Source organism: Phyllostomus discolor, chromosome 1, assembly GCF_004126475.2.
Source record: "Phyllostomus discolor isolate MPI-MPIP mPhyDis1 chromosome 1, mPhyDis1.pri.v3, whole genome shotgun sequence".
Lineage (NCBI taxonomy): Eukaryota > Metazoa > Chordata > Mammalia > Chiroptera > Phyllostomidae > Phyllostomus > Phyllostomus discolor.
The window spans coordinates 135,735,827-135,755,886 of NC_040903.2; the positions used below are offsets into that span (position 1 = coordinate 135,735,827).

The 20,060-nt window shown below is 40.0% G+C and overlaps 2 non-coding genes across 2 annotated transcripts; one reads left to right on the plus strand and one right to left on the minus strand.

Annotated features, from left to right (window-relative positions):
- Positions 1 to 13,616: 13,616 nt before the first annotated feature.
- LOC114493529 lies at positions 13,617 to 13,723 on the plus strand. Its single transcript, XR_003684167.1, has one exon. It is a non-coding gene; the product is annotated as a U6 spliceosomal RNA (small nuclear RNA).
- An 820-nt stretch (positions 13,724 to 14,543) lies between these two features.
- LOC114493530 lies at positions 14,544 to 14,650 on the minus strand. The gene has a single exon (XR_003684168.1). It is a non-coding gene; the product is annotated as a U6 spliceosomal RNA (small nuclear RNA).
- Between the last annotated feature and the right edge of the window lie 5,410 nt (positions 14,651 to 20,060).

Here is a 20,060-nt window from a genome sequence, read left to right on the forward strand (position 1 = left end):
CCTAAACCTCCCTGCAAGAATTCTTTGGCAAGTTCTGGGTATTATAAAAAGTATCAAAGATGCTGAAAACCAGTCGAATGACAACAACAAAAGAAGCCAGCATTTGGTCTGGAAACCACATGCTTCTATGCTGTCTTAGGCACTAGTACAGAAAGATCCCTTGAGAAAAAGTCAGCCTATGATATTACTTTATATTGAGTATCTTGGCAGCATTGCAAGGTGATATTTACCATGACTTTCCTTTGTACCAAGAACTGGAGTGCCAGCAACTCCTTCCCTGGAGCCAACTTCTAATAGCTTTGTGACCAGAAACTGCTGCACAGCTGGGAGTTGGGGGCAGGAATCAGATCCAGGCCCAATGTGTCAGTGGCACTGTATACAGAAAGCTGGTCCCTAGAGGAAATAAAGACCTAAACCTGCTTTGTCCACTTGGCAATTTGAGAGTATCACTAGCTGCAGAAAATGTTTGAGTCTAACCCAGATAAAAGGGAAAGTTGGAACCTTACCTGCCAACTCTGCACTGAAATAAGGAGGGAAGCCCAATCTCCAGACCTTCTTCCAGCACCTAGGCAGGTGGCATAACAACCTGGCGGCAGGCCTTAAGCCTCCCTTCACCATACTCCAGTGGGAAAGCATCTCCAGTATAAAAGTTCAGCAACATTCTGCCTATAAGAGTGACTAAAAAGGGGCATATGGCCTCACCACCTTCTCTGAGGTGATGAGAAACCTAGAAAGAGGCTATAAATACATCCTTGTATGGCCACCACATTCTAACTCCCCCCTCTGTATGTCAGAGGCCCTCAGTCTGGGCCCACACACAGCCCTGTGGGGGATGTCCTGGATGGAACATGGGTGTGATTTCAGTTCCCACTGCCTCCTGTGCTCTGCAACAGTGCTCAACACAACCACACAGAGCTGCCCCATTCCATAGGTCAGAGGCTAGAAATAATTAGGCTCAAGGCAGAGTGTCGGAGAACACAGCAGGTGTCACGACTGGATCAGGGCAACCATTCTCACACTCCTTGGCATCTGGGGCTTCTGCCTGTGCCAGCCTAGCTGAGGGCAGAGGTGTTGGGGGTGGAGGAGAGAGGGAACATGGTATCAGTACTCACACTCGAGCCAACCACGTCCTAACCTCATTCTGACACAGCCACTGCAACCCAACCCACTCCTGTCATCAAATTCTGTCACCACCATCTGGCTCTGAGGAAAATTATCAAGAACAATTCAGGCTCTCTTGCTCTGAGTACATCTGGGGATCCAACAGTGATGGGAGGTGTGAAAAATGGGCTGAACACTATGGTCACCGAGGAAGGAATAAAAAGTAACAGGGGAAAGCTTTCAAATCAGGTGGATTGGTTCCACATAAAAGAGAAATGGGACCACACCCCTCTTACCACTGCTCCAAACAGAAAGTAACAGATAAAATGTAAAAAGGAGATATTTAAAAGTGGGCTCAAAAGCCAGATAGTGATCTCCTTGGACCCAACTGATTTCAGCTCTTGGGGATTCATGGCGACTTGAGATGTTCCACACATGGCCGGTCCCCTGAGCTGGGCTCACTGTGAGAAATCAGGGCCAGACCAGGGTCCCTGCCCACCCTGCCCATGAGAGACAAGTACTGCAGCTGCTAGCTGAAGGTTTACCCCTGTGAAGTTGCAAGCCTAGTGAAACAGGAGGAAACTGGCACAGTTCTGAAATCAAGCTGACCCGAACGGGGACCTGAGCTAGGCTGCGCACAGGGACGAGGCCTGTGACCTATTCAGAAGCACACAGGGCAGGACTCTCCCAGCATCCTCCTAATACCTGGTTCCAAACAGCATCCCAGGGGACTTGGGGTACAGACAATCATCCAAGAAGGGATAAGTGAAGAGAGAGGGAAAGAGAAAGGGAGAATCTCTCAATAAAGGCAGACAACCAAAAAAAGTGAAGCAGCATCGCAAATGCAATTAAAATAATAAAATAATCCCTAAAGTGTTTATGTATTTTTACGATCCTCACAGAGATGAAGGAATAACAATCATTTAAAAACTGAAATAACAACAGGCACAGCTCATCAATTCCACAAGAGTGGAGAGTTAATGGAAGAGAATATTCAAAGGGTTAGTAGCTAACACTTTTAGAGGATTGAATATAAGAGTCCACAGTTTGAAAATGCAGTCTGAGGCAAGATGAATCAATAAAAATAAATTTACAACCACAGTGTATGGTCAAACTATGGAACACTGTAAAAGTTACCAGAGAGAAAAAGTTGTACTCCCATGAAGGAATAACTGTTAGATTGACAATAGATGTATCATTACCAACAATCAATGCCAAAGGAAAATGGAGTAACATCTTCACATACTGAGAGAAAATAATTATCTACCTTGAATACGTATGTCTGTACACACACACACACACACACACACATATCCCAAGCCAACAAAGGGAATACAGGAGAATAGAAAAATATTTATCAATCCCACAGGAAGCAGAAAAGAAAGAAAAAAGAGGGTGGCGGTGGCAGAAGAGTCCAGATGTCCAACCAAAGATTTGTGTTCTTCCAACAGAGTGTGGAATTGTTGCTGGAAATCATGGCTTGTGGGGCAGGGAAGCATTAACAGTTGTGGGCCATAGACGAAGAGAGGCCGATGAAAGATGCAGAAAAAAGTCATTTGTGAGCTGAGCACGAACCAGAATTATACATGATCACAAGGATGAAAAGGTTTCTGGTGAAAATACAATTGGGTCCTTAGATATTTCTTTTTTTTTTCTTCTGAAGTGCTGGATAAGTTCCATTGGGGCTCTTATGGCTTCTGATAGCATCCTAGACAAAACCAATAGACTAATAGTAGGTACAAAGTAGATGCAAGTAGTTTGACCTCTAAGTCTTAACTCCCCCAAAGTGGCAACAGATCTTATCTCTCTTATTTTCATCATGTATTTAATAAGGATGACCAAAATGTATACAGCTTTGGGGTTTTAAAAAAATAATTAGGAAATCTTTAAACAGGTTTAAACAGGTAGGGGCCTAATATTTTAAGCTTTGGGGGGAAAATAAAAGGTGATTGACGCTAAGCGTGCTTTTCCTCCCACTTACATGGTTTCCTTTCCAGCGTTTTTAAATGCTCCTAGTTTCCAAGGTAACAGCCAATGGATACTGGGTTGTATTCTCTCCAGTTTAAGAGTTGTACGCAGATGTTCTCTTCAGGATGTAGTGAAGGCCTTTGATGCAAATACCCAAATGCTCTTCTTGAATTGATGAGTAAAAACATTAAATCATTGTAAACCTTAAAGCTAAAAAAGCTTCTCATGGCAACAACAGACCTGCAGAGCTTTACAATGCACAAGGTACCTTCCCAAGCTTTTCTCACAGATTCTTCTGTCAATCCTCAAAAGCAAGCAGGGCAGACATTATTATTATCCTTATTTCACAGGAGGATGTGGGCTGTCCAAGAGATGGAGATGGGATTTGAATTCTGACCATTAGACCGAGGGATCCATCTAGGATACCCAAAACACACAATTAATTAAAAAGAAGTATTTTCCTCCTTCATAAATAAATCTGAGAGGAAGATTTGATTGATAAATAAAATATTCGCAATATACATTAATAAATACTTCAATGCAGTGGCCTTGGTTTTCCTGGTGGACTTGAAGTTTAAATGTCCTGTGAAAACAAAAACCTTCAGCCGTGTGAATGAACAGAGTTGGTAGAGGTAGTAAAACCACAGTGTGACTAAAAAGATGTGAAATGTAAATGCTCTGTGTAGCTGGGGTCTTGGCATAAGAACCAAACTCCGACTTATGTTATGAGCCAGACACTCCTAGAAGCAGTGAGGCTGGCCCAAAGAATCTGTCTTATATAAGGGCCTGAAAAGCCTCCTGAAAGAGTGGAATTCAAATAACAGGAGTCAAGGGTAGGGGGCCAGGGTATTGCTGTCTGTCACTCAAACTCACCATTCTGGAATCATTCAGGACTAAATCCTAGCTAGAACAGAGGTGGCTGTGATACAAAGAGAAAGTTAAAGCAAAGAATTATCTCACTGACATCTTCCTGAGACCCTGAGAACCCTTGGCAACAGTGTTTTGTGGCTCTAGCTGTGATGCAGGGCAACCTGAGAGAGCACACCAAGGTGGAGGGCTTGTTTGTGGTGACATAGACACCTGCCTGCAGTGTCCTCAGCATTATGGATGAGATGAAATAAATTCACACAGACTACCGAGTCCTGTGGAGGAAAAGGGATGGTGCAGCCACTCTCTCAAGGGGAGAGTCCCCCGACCCTTGCCTTGAGAGACCTTTACTGGATTCAATTTGCATAGGAATATAGGGTGTATATGTAAAGCTCATTAATCATTATCAGGCAGTAAGGATCAAACAATAGATAACTTATAAAGAACTCTGAGGGCCTATTTTGAGTCAGGGTCAGATAGTTAAATGGCCATAAAACTCTGAGGAACAAACTTATTTCTTGCTTGGACCCTTATCATTTAATTGAGAGCATTCTAAACAAATCAGGTTTCACAGGATTTTACATATTCTTTCTTAGGCCTGATCTCCCTCGGAAACCCACCCTTTCCAGCACACGGCTACACCCACCACCAGCATTGTTTCAGATTAAGGCATTGTTTCAGGCTTAAGTCAGGCAGGGGAAGTAAGGCAGCCAAGAGATTAGGAGACTTCTGGAAGACAGAATGAGGACTCAGACTATGTATGTCAAAGCCAAGGGGCAAGGGTTCATCACCCCTTTTCTGTAGCCCCCAAGTCCTTCCCTGGGGGGCCCATGATCATGCCTGTCTTAGGTCATCCTTCCCTTGAGGAATCTTACCTGTCATTGGCTAACTGATCAAGCATTGGGGGCCAGGCAGGGTGAAGTAAAAGAGGCAGAGGTGGTGTCCCTGCCGGGGAGATAAGCTTTGTTTCCTTAGTGGCTTATGGTCTGAAGGTCACTCACTCAGCCTTAGCCATGGGGCGGGGGAGGTTACAGCTCCTGAAACCAGGCAAGGCAGTTCCCAACATTGTAGAATAGCTCCTGTGTGAGCAGAAGCCATCTTGCCATGGTATAAATGGGTTGAAGCCATGAAAATATTATGTTCTTACAGTCCTTGCAGCTTTTTTTTATATTATTTCATTCACAAAGTATATATTGAGATCAGACTTTGTGACAGGTAGTTGGGATACAGCAGTGAACAAAACAGATGAAGTCTTACACTTTGTAAGTTTTATTCTAGTGCGGGAAGATAGAAAACAAACAAATAAATTGTGTGGTGGAGATAGTTGCCATAGAAAAAAACTGAAGCAGGATAACAGGATGTGGCTTTGACAAACACAAGATTTATTTCTATTTTAAATGCTTTTATAATTCATCAAAAGCCCACTTGATTAATTTAGTAGTTGAAAAGCATTTATTAATAATAATGCGATCAATTCCTCAAGAAGACATAATAATCCTAAATGTGCATATATCTGGCAACAGAGTATCAAATACATGAAGTGCGAAACGTTGGCCAGATAGAACTCCCTAATTATAGGTAGAGATTTCACCAGTCCTCTCACAATAATGAATCAAAGAAGTACAAAAAATCAGTAAAAATATAGATAATTTGGACAACATTATCAACTAATTTAACCAGTTAACATTTAGAACATTCCAGCCAACAACTGCACATTCTTGTTCTGTACACATGGAACATTCACTGGCCACATCACATCTGGGCTATAGAACAACTCACAATAAATTTAAAATAATTGAAATCATACCACAAATAAATTAAATTAGAAAAATAATACTAGAAAATCCCCCAAGTATCTGGAAACTAAATAGAAGTATCTAAATAATCCATGTGACAAAGAAAAAGAAAAGTAAAAGGGAAAGTAAATATTTTGAACTAAACAAAACTACAAGCACAGCACAATAAAATTTGTGAGGTACAGCTAAAACAGCTAAAATTGCCGAAAGGCAAATTTATGGCTTTAAATTCTCCTATTAGAAAAAGAAAAGTCTAAAATCAATCATCTCAATTTCATCTATAAGATACTAGAGAAAGAAGAGCAAATTAAACTAAACAGTAGAAAAGAAATAATAAAAAGTAGAAATCAATGACATAGGAATAAACAAACAATAGAAAAAATGAAACAATAAATGGGGGGGTTGTATAATACAAGAAAATTGACAAAATTTTAGCCAGACAGTTCAAGAAAATAAGAGGGAAACACAAATGATCAACATTAGCAATGAAAGAGGAAATCTAATTCCAGATACTAGTGAGATTAAAAGAAAAATAAGGTGTTATGAAAAACTTTATGCTGCTGCTTCAGGACAAAATTAGTCTTTTCCTTAAAAAATAGTACATATAGTTATATTTATCTGAAAGTATTACTTCTCAGTGTAATCTCGACCATTTGTAATAATTATAACTTTTAACCAGAGTAAACTCTATTTTCCCGAGAAGACTGGGGTGGGAGGGGAGATAATGCGAACTGGCACACTCCAGCATTTTATCAGACCAGCAGAGCTCATGAATTCATATAACACAGCTTTCTACAGCTGCCAATATCCCATATACAACTTCTCAAACTGGTGAAAATGAGCATGGTCATTAACAAGACCTAAAGATATAGTCTTTCTATAGTATATAAAATTAAGAAGCAATGGTATACAAAGTTAAAATTATACTCTATAATACTTTAGTATTAGTTCTTATTTAGAAATTATCTAGGTATTCAATAATTTTCTATTAATTAACCAATTTAATACCAAGCCAAGTTAAATAAGCTGACATACTACAGAACATAATTACTAATGAAATAAAGTTCTCAGGATGAGGATGTGCCCTGACCAGTGTGGTTCAATCGGCTGGCATCATACTGTAAAGCTAAAGGTCATTGGTTTGATCCTGGTTGGGACACATGCCTGGGTTGCAGGTTTGGCTCCTGGTAGGGGAATGAATGAGAGGCAAAATCTGTCATGATATTTCCTTCCCTCTCTCTCTTCTTCCTTCCCCTCTCTCTAAAAATAAATTAATAAAATATTTTATAAGGGTACAATTTGGTTAAACACAAGATTACATTTTTCATCAGCCAGCACTGAGTAGAAGTCAATCTAGCTTCTTTGATCAGTAAACTTGTATAAGTTTAGAAAAACATACACAAGTATAATAAAAATGTGTATTTGTATTATACATAACACTGATAAGTCAGAGAAGATAGAATTATTTTCTTAAACCAAATAATTAAACTAGTCTAGTTTGCCAAAGATTTACCTAAATGATGTGAACTTAAATTCTTAATGTTTCTGAGATGATTTCTTCTGAAATACTTCTAAATCTAGCACATTTTATATCTTAGAAGTTCTAATCCCTCATTTTATGAGAATTACAGAAATATTATATTTATAAAAACACATATACTTCATAAGCCAAACAGAACAGGACTCGTTTAATTTAGTAGATTTTATAATCTAATTTATTAATACCATCCAGATTTAGGGAAACATTACACATTCATACAATGAGAGGTAAGACCTTTCTGAATTACAGACATACAGAAATGGAATTTATAGCTTCAATCCTGTAATTTCAGTAATGAGTCGAGAGTACACAGAGAAGCACAAAAAATTTACTGGTGCAGATATCAAAGAGTTGTCCTCCTTCTTGGTGGCACACAGATTTGAACCCAAATAGATGAATAGACAAACAAGTTAAAACTGACTAGTTTCTTTGTTATCTCTCACCCAAGAGAGAATAGATCTCTACAAATCATTAAGCCATTCACAGAGCTCATCAAATAGTCAGACCATAATACCAAATACCCAGTCATTGTTACCAACAGTGGGCAATGACTTATTGCTGTAAACAAAACAAAAGCAAACCACAAAATTAATAGAGAACAATATGAAAACTAGAAAAGCAGACAGTCAACAAAGTTCTGTTGCCACCTTGAAAGCCAAAGCAGCCAATGAGCTGCACTTCTCTGGTGAAAAGTATACCTGGTTTCCTTAGGTGAACCCCCAAACTATTAAAAGACAATTTAAAAAAGTAAAAATCATGCCTCTCATGCAGATATAAAACAAGCATGAGTTAAAATTTTATTGAGCCCTGGCTCAGTGGATTGAGTGCCAGCCTTCGAACCACAGGGTGGAGGGCTCAATTTCCAGTCAGGGCACATGCCTGGGTTGTGGGCCAGGTCCCCCAGTAGGGAGTGTGTGAGAGGCAACCACACACTGATGTTTCTCTCCCTCTGTTTCTCCTTCCCTTCCCCTCTAACAATAAAATCTTAAAAAATAAAATAAAGTTTCTATTAAATATATTAATGAAGAATCAAGATAGACGTTGTAATCAGCTCCAAGAAAAAATTAAAAATCACAGATGTATATGGAGCCAAGGAATGTTGAAATGAATGTGCAAATGGAAGCATAACTAGCTTTTTCCACAGTGGTAGAGGGAAATCAACTAGGCAAGTTTGGAAAACAGTGCTTTACCATATTTTAGTTTATGGGGTTAGTTAGCAGAGCCTTGAAATAAAACCCAGCCATGGTGAGTTTTGAAATATTTTGGAGTTCTTTCTAGGTGAGACATTTAGAAGTCCTGGGGAGTTAATGGGTAGAACAAGAGGGAAGGGGTATGGCCATAAAGGAAAGGGAATAACAGAGGAAGGGGCCTAGTGGGGAGTTTAGATAAGTTTTCATCTAATGGACAGTGTGTCCCATTGAAAAACATGAGCCAAGAAGGCAAAAAAAAAAAAAAAAGGGTGGCGAAAAACCTGAAATGGATCTGCAAAGACTCCATTTCACAATAAAGAGAGACAGAGAACAATTAAATCACAACTTTCAGGGTAGACTTGGGCACTGGTATTTTAAAAAAGCTCTCTTGGACTTCCGGCTATAATGGAGGTATAAGTAGACACACTGCCTCCTTGCACAACCAAAAGAAGGACAACAACAAATATAAAAATAAAAAATAACCAGAACTGCCCGAAAATTGAACTGTATGGAAGTCTGACAACCAAGGAGTTAAAGAAGAAACATTCACTCAGACTGTTAGGAGGGGCAGAGAGGATGCACAGCAAAGCAGAGGCTGGAGGACCAGGTGATCCCACATCTGCATGCAGCTAAACTGGGAGGAACAACTGGGGAGCGAGACAGACTCACAAACCAGGGTTCCAGTGCAGGGAAGTAAAGCCTCATAACCTCTGGCTGTAAAAACCTGTGAAAGTTGCAGAGGCAGGAGAAACTCCAAGCCTCACAAGAAAGTTCACTGGAGAGACCCACAGGGTCCTAGAACAAGCCCACCCACCTGGGAATCAGCACCTGAAAGACCCAATTTGCTTGTATGTAGCAGAAGTGACTGAAACCAGGCCAAGAGCCGAGCAAGTGGCATTGTTCCCTCTCAGCTCCCTCCCCCACATACAGCACCACAAAGGAGTGATGTGGGTTGCCCTGCCCTGGAAAATACCTAAGACCCTGCCCCTTACAATGTAACAGGTATGCCAAGACAAAAAAAAAATATGGCCCAAATGAAACAACAGATCAAAGCTCCAAAATTAGAACTCAGTGATAAAGAGATAGTCAACCTATGAGAGGCAGAGTTCAGAACACTGGTAATCAGGATGCTCACAGAAATGGTTGAGATGGTCGCAAAATAGAGGAAGAAGTGAAGGCTATGCAAAGTGAAATAAAGAAAAATATGCAAGGAATCAACAGTGAAGGGAAGGAAACCTGGACTCAAATCAATGATTTGGAGCAGAAGGAAGAAATAAACATTCAGCCAGAACAGAATGAAAAAACAAGAATTCAAAATTACGAGGAGAGGTTTAAGAATCTCCAGGACAACTTTAAATGTTCCAACATCCAAATCATAGGGGTGCCAGAAGGAAAAAGGAAGAGCAAGATATTGAAAACTTATTTGAATAAGTAATGAAGGAGAACTTCCCCAATATGGAAAAGGAAATAAGACTTCCAGGAAGTCCAAGAAGCTCTGAGAGTCCCAAAGAAGCTGGGCCCAAGGAAGCACACACCAAGGCACATCATAATTACATTTCCAAGATTAAAGGCAAGGAGAAAATCTTCAAAGCAGCAAGAGAAAAGGAGTTACCTACAAAGGAATTCCATAAGACTATCAGCTGATTTCTCAAAAGGAATCTTGCAGGCAAGAAGAAGCCGAAAAGAAGTATTTTAAGTCATGAAAATTAAGGACCTACATCCACGATTACGCTATCCAGCAAAGCTCATTTAGAATGGAAGGGCAGATAAAGAGCTTCCCAGATAAGGTCAAGTTAAAGGAGTTCATCACCACCAAGCCCTTATTTGAAATGTTAAAGGCACTCATCTAAGAAAAAGAAGATCAAAACTATGAACAGTAAAATGACAACAAATCCACAACTATCAACAACTGACCCTAAGAACAAAAACAAACTAAGCAAAAAAATAGAACAGGAACAGAATCACAGAAATGGAGATCACATGGAGGGTTATCATCAGGGAGGGGGGTGGAATAGGGGAAAAGGTACAGGGAATAAGAAGCATAAATGGTAGGTAGAAAATAGACAGGGGGAGGTTAAGAATAATATAGGAAATGGAGAAGCCAAAGAACTTATATGTACAACCCATGGACATGAACTGAGGGAGGGGAATGTTGGTGGGAGGGAGGCTGCAGGGTGGTGGGAATAAAGGGGAGAAAAAATGAGACAACTATAATAGCACAATCAATAAAATATATTTTAAAAAAACTCTCTTGATGATTACAAACTCCAGCCCAGCTAGAATTCACCAATTTCACACCAGGTAAAGCTGGTCATTAATACTGTGGTTCTAAGTGACTTATCTGTTCCTTGTTTCAGAGGATGTGAGGATTTTGGTTGACTATCTTCTTTTTAGAGCAAAATTCCTAAAGAGGAAATGACTTGTGGTTTTAGCCAATTTTAACTGAGTCATATCACTGAGTGTTCCTTTATGTGAATTTAAGAAAGAATAAGGTAGACTTTGCACTTATCAGTGTGTACTATTCTGTTGCTGACATCAAATGAGCAGAACTCAGAAATGTGGTTGTAAAATGGAGGCTTGAAGTCTTCATTTTCTTTGTAAGATATTGCAAATAGTATGACCTAAATACTACATGGTGCAGTATAATGAACAATAAATGGATTTGGCCCCAGAGGATAGGACCTGTGCTGGTATTGCCTTGGAAGACCACTACACATTTGGCCTCAGTTTCCTTCTCTGAAAAAAGAGATGCTACATCTCTCTGGATCTAAAATGCCATTGATTTTAGGATGCATCATGGTTTTATATACTACTTAAAAAAAAGACAGATAATTGTATTATTCTGCTGCTAATGTAAATAGTTGGAATTATTAAGACAGGTTTTTGCCCTGGCTGGAGTAGCTCAGTGGATTGAGCGCAGGCTGCGAACCAAAGTGTCGCAGGTCCGTTTCCCAGTCAAGGCACATGCCTGAGTTGCAGGCCATGACCCCCAGTAACCGCACATTGATGTTTCTCTCTCTCTCTGTCTCTAAAAATAAATAAATAAAATCTTAAAAAAAATTAAAGTATGAAAAGAAAAAAAAAGACAGGTTTTCTTTAATATTCTGGACCATACTTTTTGTTAAAAAATTAGATAAGCTAAGAAAAACCCTTTAAATCAGTCTCCCTATAATAAAATTGTTAACAATGCCTACTGAAACTTTTTTCTCATTTGAATCAATTCTTAACTCATGATACAAAAGATTAACTGAAAGGCTAACTACTCATAACTTCCCTACATGACTTCCAAAAGATTTGATTTATCTCCCTCTAAGGAAGTGATTAGAGATTTATATATACTTAAGCAGTGATGAGAACAAGACTTGTTTTTGTCAAAATGCAAATATGGAATCTTAAATATTGTTTAGTTTAGCAGAAGCCAATAGTGTTTTAATGTTGCAAATGTGTAGTGTGAAGATGAGCATAATTACAAAGGCAAAAAGTGAACCGAATAAATGTGTTCAGTTAGTGAAGAATGCGATGTAGATGGGGGGGGTGCAGGTTGTGGGAAGAAGAAACAGAAGGAAAAGCGTATCTGGGGAACACAAGAGTTTGAGGGGGAAGCAGGGAGCCGGGAGAACTATTTAAGAGTGGGGAGAAAACAGAGTAAGGAAATCTAAGACGTTAAATTGTAATGTCTCTAGCACATTGTCCTACTGGATCAAGCTTTCGATAAATGTATGGCCTGACAGAAAACAACATTCATAAAACATCCAGGAAAGAAACATCAGCCTATATTCAAACAGAGATGAGGGTAGGTGGAGTCATTTTCTTATCCAATTGATTCTACAAAGATAAATGTAGCTAAAGGATAGTCCACCGAGAGAGAGCTGGAGATCCAACACTCAGAGCCAACATTAAGCAGCTCCAGAAGAACCTTTTAGCGGTAAGGAGACAGTTGTTAGCTCATATAACCAAACTATGGAAAGGAACGAATGATCCGGAGACTCAAACCACATTGGCACTCTTCCTTCATATCTTTTTCTGGTCTTATTTCCTCAGTTTTCTTCTTTGGGGCACAGAATTTAGGCACCGGTTACCTTGGGTTTACATCGTTATAGCTCATGACCCAAAGGTTGAAAACCAACCAACAAAACACCAGTTCTACCTGCACCGTTCATCAGTGTGTTCTAAAATCATTAAGCGAAAGCCTTATGAGAAACTTTATAATGGAGGGGTTAGCCAGACATTGCAAGCGTCAAGCTGGGATGCAATATGAAGTCCTCAGCCCACTAGTGAACCGCTCATGCTTAAAAAATTAAACCTCAAAAAAATTAGCCTTTTGATCTATTAATTTTCAAGCAACGTGGAGGACAGAGAAGTTAAACATCATCTGTAAGAAATGGGCCAAATGGAAGAATTGTGACGTTCCACAGTGCAAATACCCACTTTCCCCACTAAATCAATGGCATGAAGACAAATGGGGAGGGGGTGACGTTAGACAATAATTGAGGCCTAAGAGACGCAGCAACCAAACACAATGCGGGAAATGGGACTTTGCTTGGATCCTTGACAAACCAACAATAAGACATCTTTGAAATAACCAAAGAAACTTGAATGTACAGTGAATATTAGGTGATATTAAGCAATTAACTTTTTAAAGTGTGATAATTAATGTTTGGGTGATTACCTTTCTATTTTTAGACACCCATCAGAGAAAATTTAAGTGGGAAACGACTTGCTTTAAAGAATGGCTCTGCCATGGGCCAGTCTTCCGCGCACCTAAGACGACTCAAGAACCAACTCTTCCGGTCTTACTAGGTCCTCAAAGGCGTCGCGCACTTAAGTTTCGGCCTTGGCGCCGCTCCCGACATGCTCCGCGAACACAGCGCGAAAGCCTGAGGTCCCACAGCCCCGCCCGGAGTCCAGCCACGGGCTCCTTACCCAAGGTGCCCCGGGAACATTTGCATATCCCACCAGGCAGGTAAACCCGGAGGCTCAATCGCAGCCTAGCGATCATAACAAACAACGTACGAGCCTCGTGTGGTCGTGCCGTTGCATCAAATTCCCCTAAGCGTTCCGTGGTCGCTAAGGAGACGGGCAATTAGGTCACCATAAGTAAGAGGGAAAAGATTCCGCTGTCCTTTAAATATCCGGTGGGAGGGCAGCGTTGTCGTGCTCGCTTCGGCAGCACATATACTAAAATTGGAACGATACAGAGAAGATTAGCATGGCCCCTGCGCAAGGATGACACGCAAATTCGTGAAGCGTTCCATATTTTTGCACCACTGCTTCTGTGGGCGTTCTCACAACTTCGCACCTTTTGATTACCTCCGAAAAAATGTGAGTCAAAGCGCAATGTATGGCATCCAATGGCAAAAATCGTGAGTTTGGTTTATAAAGACATTCGTGTAAATCAATCGCTGATAAAAATGAGATTCGGTCATATCAAGAGGCGTTTGTACTAGTACTTTAACCTACATTTTTCCTTCATAAACCTTAAACGTCTTATTTAAGGTTTTATCTCCCTCAACAACACAAACTCCACAAACCCAGGTAGGCTGAGTTTGTTAACTAGAAAACTGGCACATAAATTGCTCGGTGAATCCCTCCGAATCATTTCTGATTTATTGAGTTACCAAATAATTGCTAAAATAATGGATCCTTACCGAAAGAGGTAAGCAACATTAGTGTTCGTTTGTTGTGTCTACTTTTGTGACATTCTTCAGCCGTTTATAAAGACCTGAGTGCATACTGAGTGCATACCCAAGGCAGAGACACGGTTGTCAAGCAGTGGCTACACCGGATGAGATCAATGTTGGCCGGTGCTTGCGGATCCTTGGAGCTCGAGGACCAACTGAAAACTGGCTGAAAGCAGCAAACCCATTTGAATCTGCTTTCTGAGACCGGCTTTGTATGCCTTTACGAATCATTCAGAAATGCCAGTCTACCGAAACAGGAACTGTGATGGGAAATTTGATCAAAAGTTCATTGCCCAAACCACCTTAATAAAAAAAGGAACTTGGATGCACGTATTACGGTCACCTGGTATTGGAAAAATAAGTGATTCTTGAGAGTGTCTTGGTCTATCCGGAAAACTGCAAAAATATGGAACGCTTCACGAATTTGCGTGTCATCCTTGCGCAGGGGCCATGCTAATCTTCTCTGTATCGTTCCAATTTTAGTATATGTGCTGCCGAAGCGAGCACGACAACGCTGCCCTCCCACCGGATACTTAAAGGACAGCGAAATCTTTTCCCTCTTACTTATGGTGACCTAACTGCCCGTCTCCTTAGCGACCACGGAACGCTTAGGGGAATTTGATGCAACGGCACGACCACACAAGGCTCGTACGTTGTTTGTTATGATCGCTAGGCTGCGATTGAGCCTCCGGGTTTACCTGCCTGGTGGTATATGCAAATGTTCCCGGGGCACCTTGGGTAAGGAGCCCGTGGCTGGACTCCGGGCGGGGCTGTGGGACCTCAGGCTTTCGCGCTGAGTCCGGGGAGCAGGCGGGGACCAGCGGCCACTGCCGAAGACCCACTGCCGCCTGCGCTGTCAAGGTCTGGTCCAGTAGCCAACTCGTGGTCCATGAGGCACCCGGGCTGGCGTGATCGAGGTAGTCCCAGCGTCCTGCCTGGAGCAAGTGGCCTCTCCCCAAATCGGTTAGCCTGCTGGGCTACTAGGGCTCTGGGTCCAGTACGGGTCCTCCCACCAATATATGGAATATATCACGGATATTTCGCCCGTGACACAGGGGCCTTGTGCCTGTTGCAAAAGGTATTGGCGAAATGAGCTCAGCGTTCAGCCCTTCAGAAAATTCCCCTCAGTGCCTCGCCCATTCGGTTCCGGATCATCAGCAGCACACTGTCCGTTGGGCTTAGCAAACTTTGACACTAGTGTCCGCGGCCTGAGTGCATTATGCCCAGGCGCCAGCGTGATGGGGAAAGGGCTGCAGGTGCCCAGAAGAACGGCCACTCCTTGCATAGGTGTGCTTCCCCTAAGGCCTAGGGGCCAGCTTGAACTCTGGTTGCCAACTAGCTGAAACACATAACATGCTGAAGCCCACATTTTTGCCCTGAGAAGTGGATTCAAGGAATTACACCATTAGAGTTGAACTGGAGCATCATTCTGGTAGTTCCTTATACTTCCCTGCACCCTGACCCTAACCCTTTTATGATAAAAAACGGGCAGGACAGACCTACTTGCAAGAAATACCGCACCGTTAGTATTCAAGAATATGATTTTAACTGCAAAAATCATACCGCTCAAGTTAAAGCCTTGTGCTTTGTGAAATGAGGGCCAAAGGTGAAAGAAAGCCTCTGGTATTGCTGTAGTTGCACTACTCCAAATATTGAAGGAAAGTGAAGAGCGTAGGTTAGCTTAGCCTGCTTAGGATGGTACCTTTCATAAGGAATACGGTATATTTATAGTATAAGTGCAGTTTCGCTTTTTTGTTTTTCTCCATTTGGTCATCCTACCTCTCTCCAAAACTACGGCACAATGCTTTGGAACCTGTGAAAAACAAATAATTTTGAGAAGTTTTTAAATTAGTACACAATTTTATGATGTACAAGAAGAAAGTAGTGTGAAACCATATGAGTTTCTGGTATATGAAGACAAAAATAGAAGAGGAACAGAAAGACTACAGGGATTATTGCTAAACCTATCTATGTTTGTGGTTATAATTCTCTTTCAACGTTTTGAAAAGTATAAAAACACTGTGTTCTCCCCCGACCCCAAGGAAAAAATTAAGCAAAAATCATACACCTGTTGAGTAAATTGTCCAATCACAAGTAAAGTCTGCTTTGATGTATTTCTTGTAATGGCCTATCTTTCCAATAAACTATTACTGCTTTCAGGGCTATTAATAAATTGATATTCAATTTTATGATTTTAAGAAATACATCTAAAACCCTTCACATTTTCTTTAGAAACCTTACAACCAAAGGGAATATTAAAGGATACATGGTGAAAGAAATCTATAGGTGGAAAGATGGTCAGAGTTCCAGAGTCATGAACTTGATTTCTCTACTCCTTAAGTCAGGCTACACTGCTAGATGACCATGTTTAAATGATTTATATTCTGAAAAGAGAAAAAATGTTTGCCACATGGGGGTGGGGCGGGGGGGGGGAAGATTGGTGAGATCATCAATCCTTGGGGGGAAATCTATATAATGGCTCTAAATTATCCAATGTGTACAGAAATAGCAAAAATTATACTTTTAGAGTCATGGCACTGCCGCACAATATGCTTAAAAAAAAACAGCAGAATTTCTCACAGGCGATTTACTTGTGAACTCTTTTAAAGCAATAAATTCTCTCTAGATCTCCAGTGTTCCTAAAATTATTTCTATTATATTGTTATTTAAATATGTATAAACATTAAACTGCATAAACTTATTCTTATAGCTGTTATACACTAAAAACAAATTCAACTATATTAGTTTTGGTTATATTGATTTGTTTTATAACTGGAAGTCAATGTAATGCAAATTAAACTACAAGTCAATGGAATTCAAATTAACAATATTAATTTATTTCAGTAGATGATGTGTTTGGCTAAAGCTGAATCACTAATGTTGGGTTTGATAGTTGACAGATGTAGCCTCAGGTTCAGTTCTGTACTTAATCTGTTTCTGTGTTTTGACTAATGCAGATAATACCAATTCACACAAGTATATTCTAAAAATACTTAACCTTTGTTTACAACTAAATTATGTAAATCTTGAACATTCCTTTTTTCATATTTTAATATCTTTGAAATCAGGACACAGCACACAGTAAATGGGAGCCAAGAGTATGAAATAAGGTAGTTTAGTAAAGTCAGGCTTCGTACTTATACACTCTGCCAATGAGCAATTCTTGAAAGCCAATATATTACTTGATGATTCTGTAAAGCTGTATTATGTATTTCAACATGGAGTTAGAGTTATAGTGTAATTGAAATTGGCACTAAATATATAATCAAATATTGTTGAAGTTTGAAAGTAGAAAAGATGTTCTGAAATTAGTTTTAAATTCTAGACACATTTTAAAAACTTTTTAAAAAAGATTTTATGTATTTTTACAGATGGGAATGGGGGGAGGAAAAAGGAGAGAAACACCAGCATGCGGTTGCTTTTCAAGCACCCCCTACTGGGGACCTGGTCCTCAACAGAGGCACGTGCTTTAACTAGGAATTGAACTGGCGACCATTTGATTTGCAGTCTGGTGCTCAATTCACTAAGCCACACTAGCCAGGGCTAAACTTTTTTTTAAAGTTTCATCCCTAAGTTCAGACGGTTGAAGATAAAGAAGGAACCAGGATTCTTTCTTTATATAGTGTTTTCTATAAATAGTCTTTTTTAATAGATATTCATATATTTTCTGGGCTATATAAAATCCATAACATGAAATTTCACCTAAATTTGTGAACAGCTTTCTCATTTTCAAGAAAGAGATTTTCTTTAATTTATGACTTCTCTGATATATACTGGGAGCTGATTGGAAGGCCTTTCCCACAGTTAGTGCATATGGTGAGTCAAGTATGACTGCTCTGGTCATATTCAAAGGACCTTCCTACACACACACACACACACACACACACACACAGTTTTTCTCCTTTGTGAATCTGCTGATGTGGCTGCGGTATTTCCCAGAGCAATGACCACAGTCAGTACATTCATAAGGTTTCTCTCTAGTATAGGTTCTCTGATATATATTTAAACATGTTTATTTATGAAGACCCTCTCTTAATTAATAAAAACAGGGTTTTTAAAACAAATTTTATTGTTGTTCAAATACATTTGTCTCCATTTTCCCCCCACCCCAGTCATCCCCACCTACACCCTTGATCCTACCCACCTTTGGCTTTGTCCATGGGTCCTTTATGCATGTTCCATGACAACTGTTTCCCCCTTCTCCCCCCATTATCCCCTTCCACCTCCCCTCTGGTTACTGTCAGGTTTTTTTTTTTTTTAATTTCAGTGTCTCTGGTTATATTTTGATTTTTTTGTTTGTTGTTATTGTTGTTGTTGCTGCTTAGGTTCCACTTACAGCTGAGGTCATATGGTATTTGTCTTTCACTGCCTGTCTTATTTCACTTAGCATAATGCTCTCCAGTTCTATCCATGCTGTTGCATATGGTAGGAGTTCCTTCTTTCTGCTGCACAGTATTCCACTGAGTAAATGTACCAATTGTTTGATCCACTCATTTACTGTTAGACACTTATGTTACTTCCAGCTCTTAGCTATGGTAAATTGTGCGACTATGAACATTGGGGCGCATAGGTTCTTTTGAACTGGTGTTTCAGGATCCTTAGGGTATAATCCCAGCACTGGAATTGCCGGACCTAAAGACAGTTCCATTTTTAGTTTTATGAGGAAATTCCATACTGTTTTCCACAGTGGCTGCACCAGTCTGCAATCCCACAAACAGTGCAGCAGGTGTCCCTTTTCTCCACAACCTCACCAGCACTTATTGTTTGTTGATTTGTTTATGACGGCTATTCTGACTGGTGTGAAGTGGTATCTCATTGTGGTTTTAATTTGCATCTCTCTGATGGCTAGTGATGGGCACTCTTTCATATGTCTCTAGGTCCTCTGTATGTCCTCCTTGGAGAAAAGTCTATTCCAGTCTTTGCCCATTTTTTAATTGGGTTTTTTTGTCTTCCTGGTGTTGAGTCATGTGAGTTCTTTACATATTTTGGAGATCAGTTTCTTGTCTGAGGTATCATTGGCAAATATATCTTCCTATACATTTGGTTCCCTTTTCATTTTGCTGATGTTTTCTTTAGTCATGCACAGCTTTTTATTTTGCTGAAGTCCCATTTGTTTATTCTTTCCTTTATGTCTCTTGCTCTAGGAGACATATTAGTGAAAATATTGCTGTGTGGAATATCTGAGACTTTCCTGCCTATGTTCTACTCTAGAACTTTTCTGGTGTTGCAACTTATATTTAAGTCTTTTATCCATCTTGAGTTGATTTTTGTATATGGTGTAAGTTGGTGGTCTTTGGAGTTTCATTTTTTTGTCCAAAAGTTATGAGTTACAGCAAAGGCAGTCCTGAGAGGGAAGTTCATAGTAATACAGGCCTGCCTAAAAAAGATAGAAACATTTCAAATAAACACCCTAACCCTACAACTACAAGAACTGGAGGAATAACAACAAACAAAGCCTAGAGTAAGTAGAAGGAAGAAAATAGCCAAGATCAGAGCAGAATTAAATGACACAGAGACCAAAGGAACAATTCTAACAATCAATAAATCCAGAAGCTGATTTCTTTAAAAAGATAAACAAAATTGACAGGATTTTAAGCAGACTCATTAAGAAAAAAAGAGAGAGGACCACAAAAAAACAAAGTCAGAAATGAAACATGAGAGATTACAACAGCTACCACAGAAATACAAAGGATTGTAAGAAATTATTACAAACAACTATCTGCCAAGAAATTTAAAAACCTGGGTGAAATGGACAAATTTCTAGGAAAATAAAATTTTTAAAAGCTGAAACAAAAAGAAGAAGAAAGCCAGAACATACCAATAACAGCTGATGAAATTGAAGCAGTAATCAAAATACTCATGGCACACAAAAACCTCAAACCAGAATTTTACAAAGCATTTAAGGAAGAGCTAACTC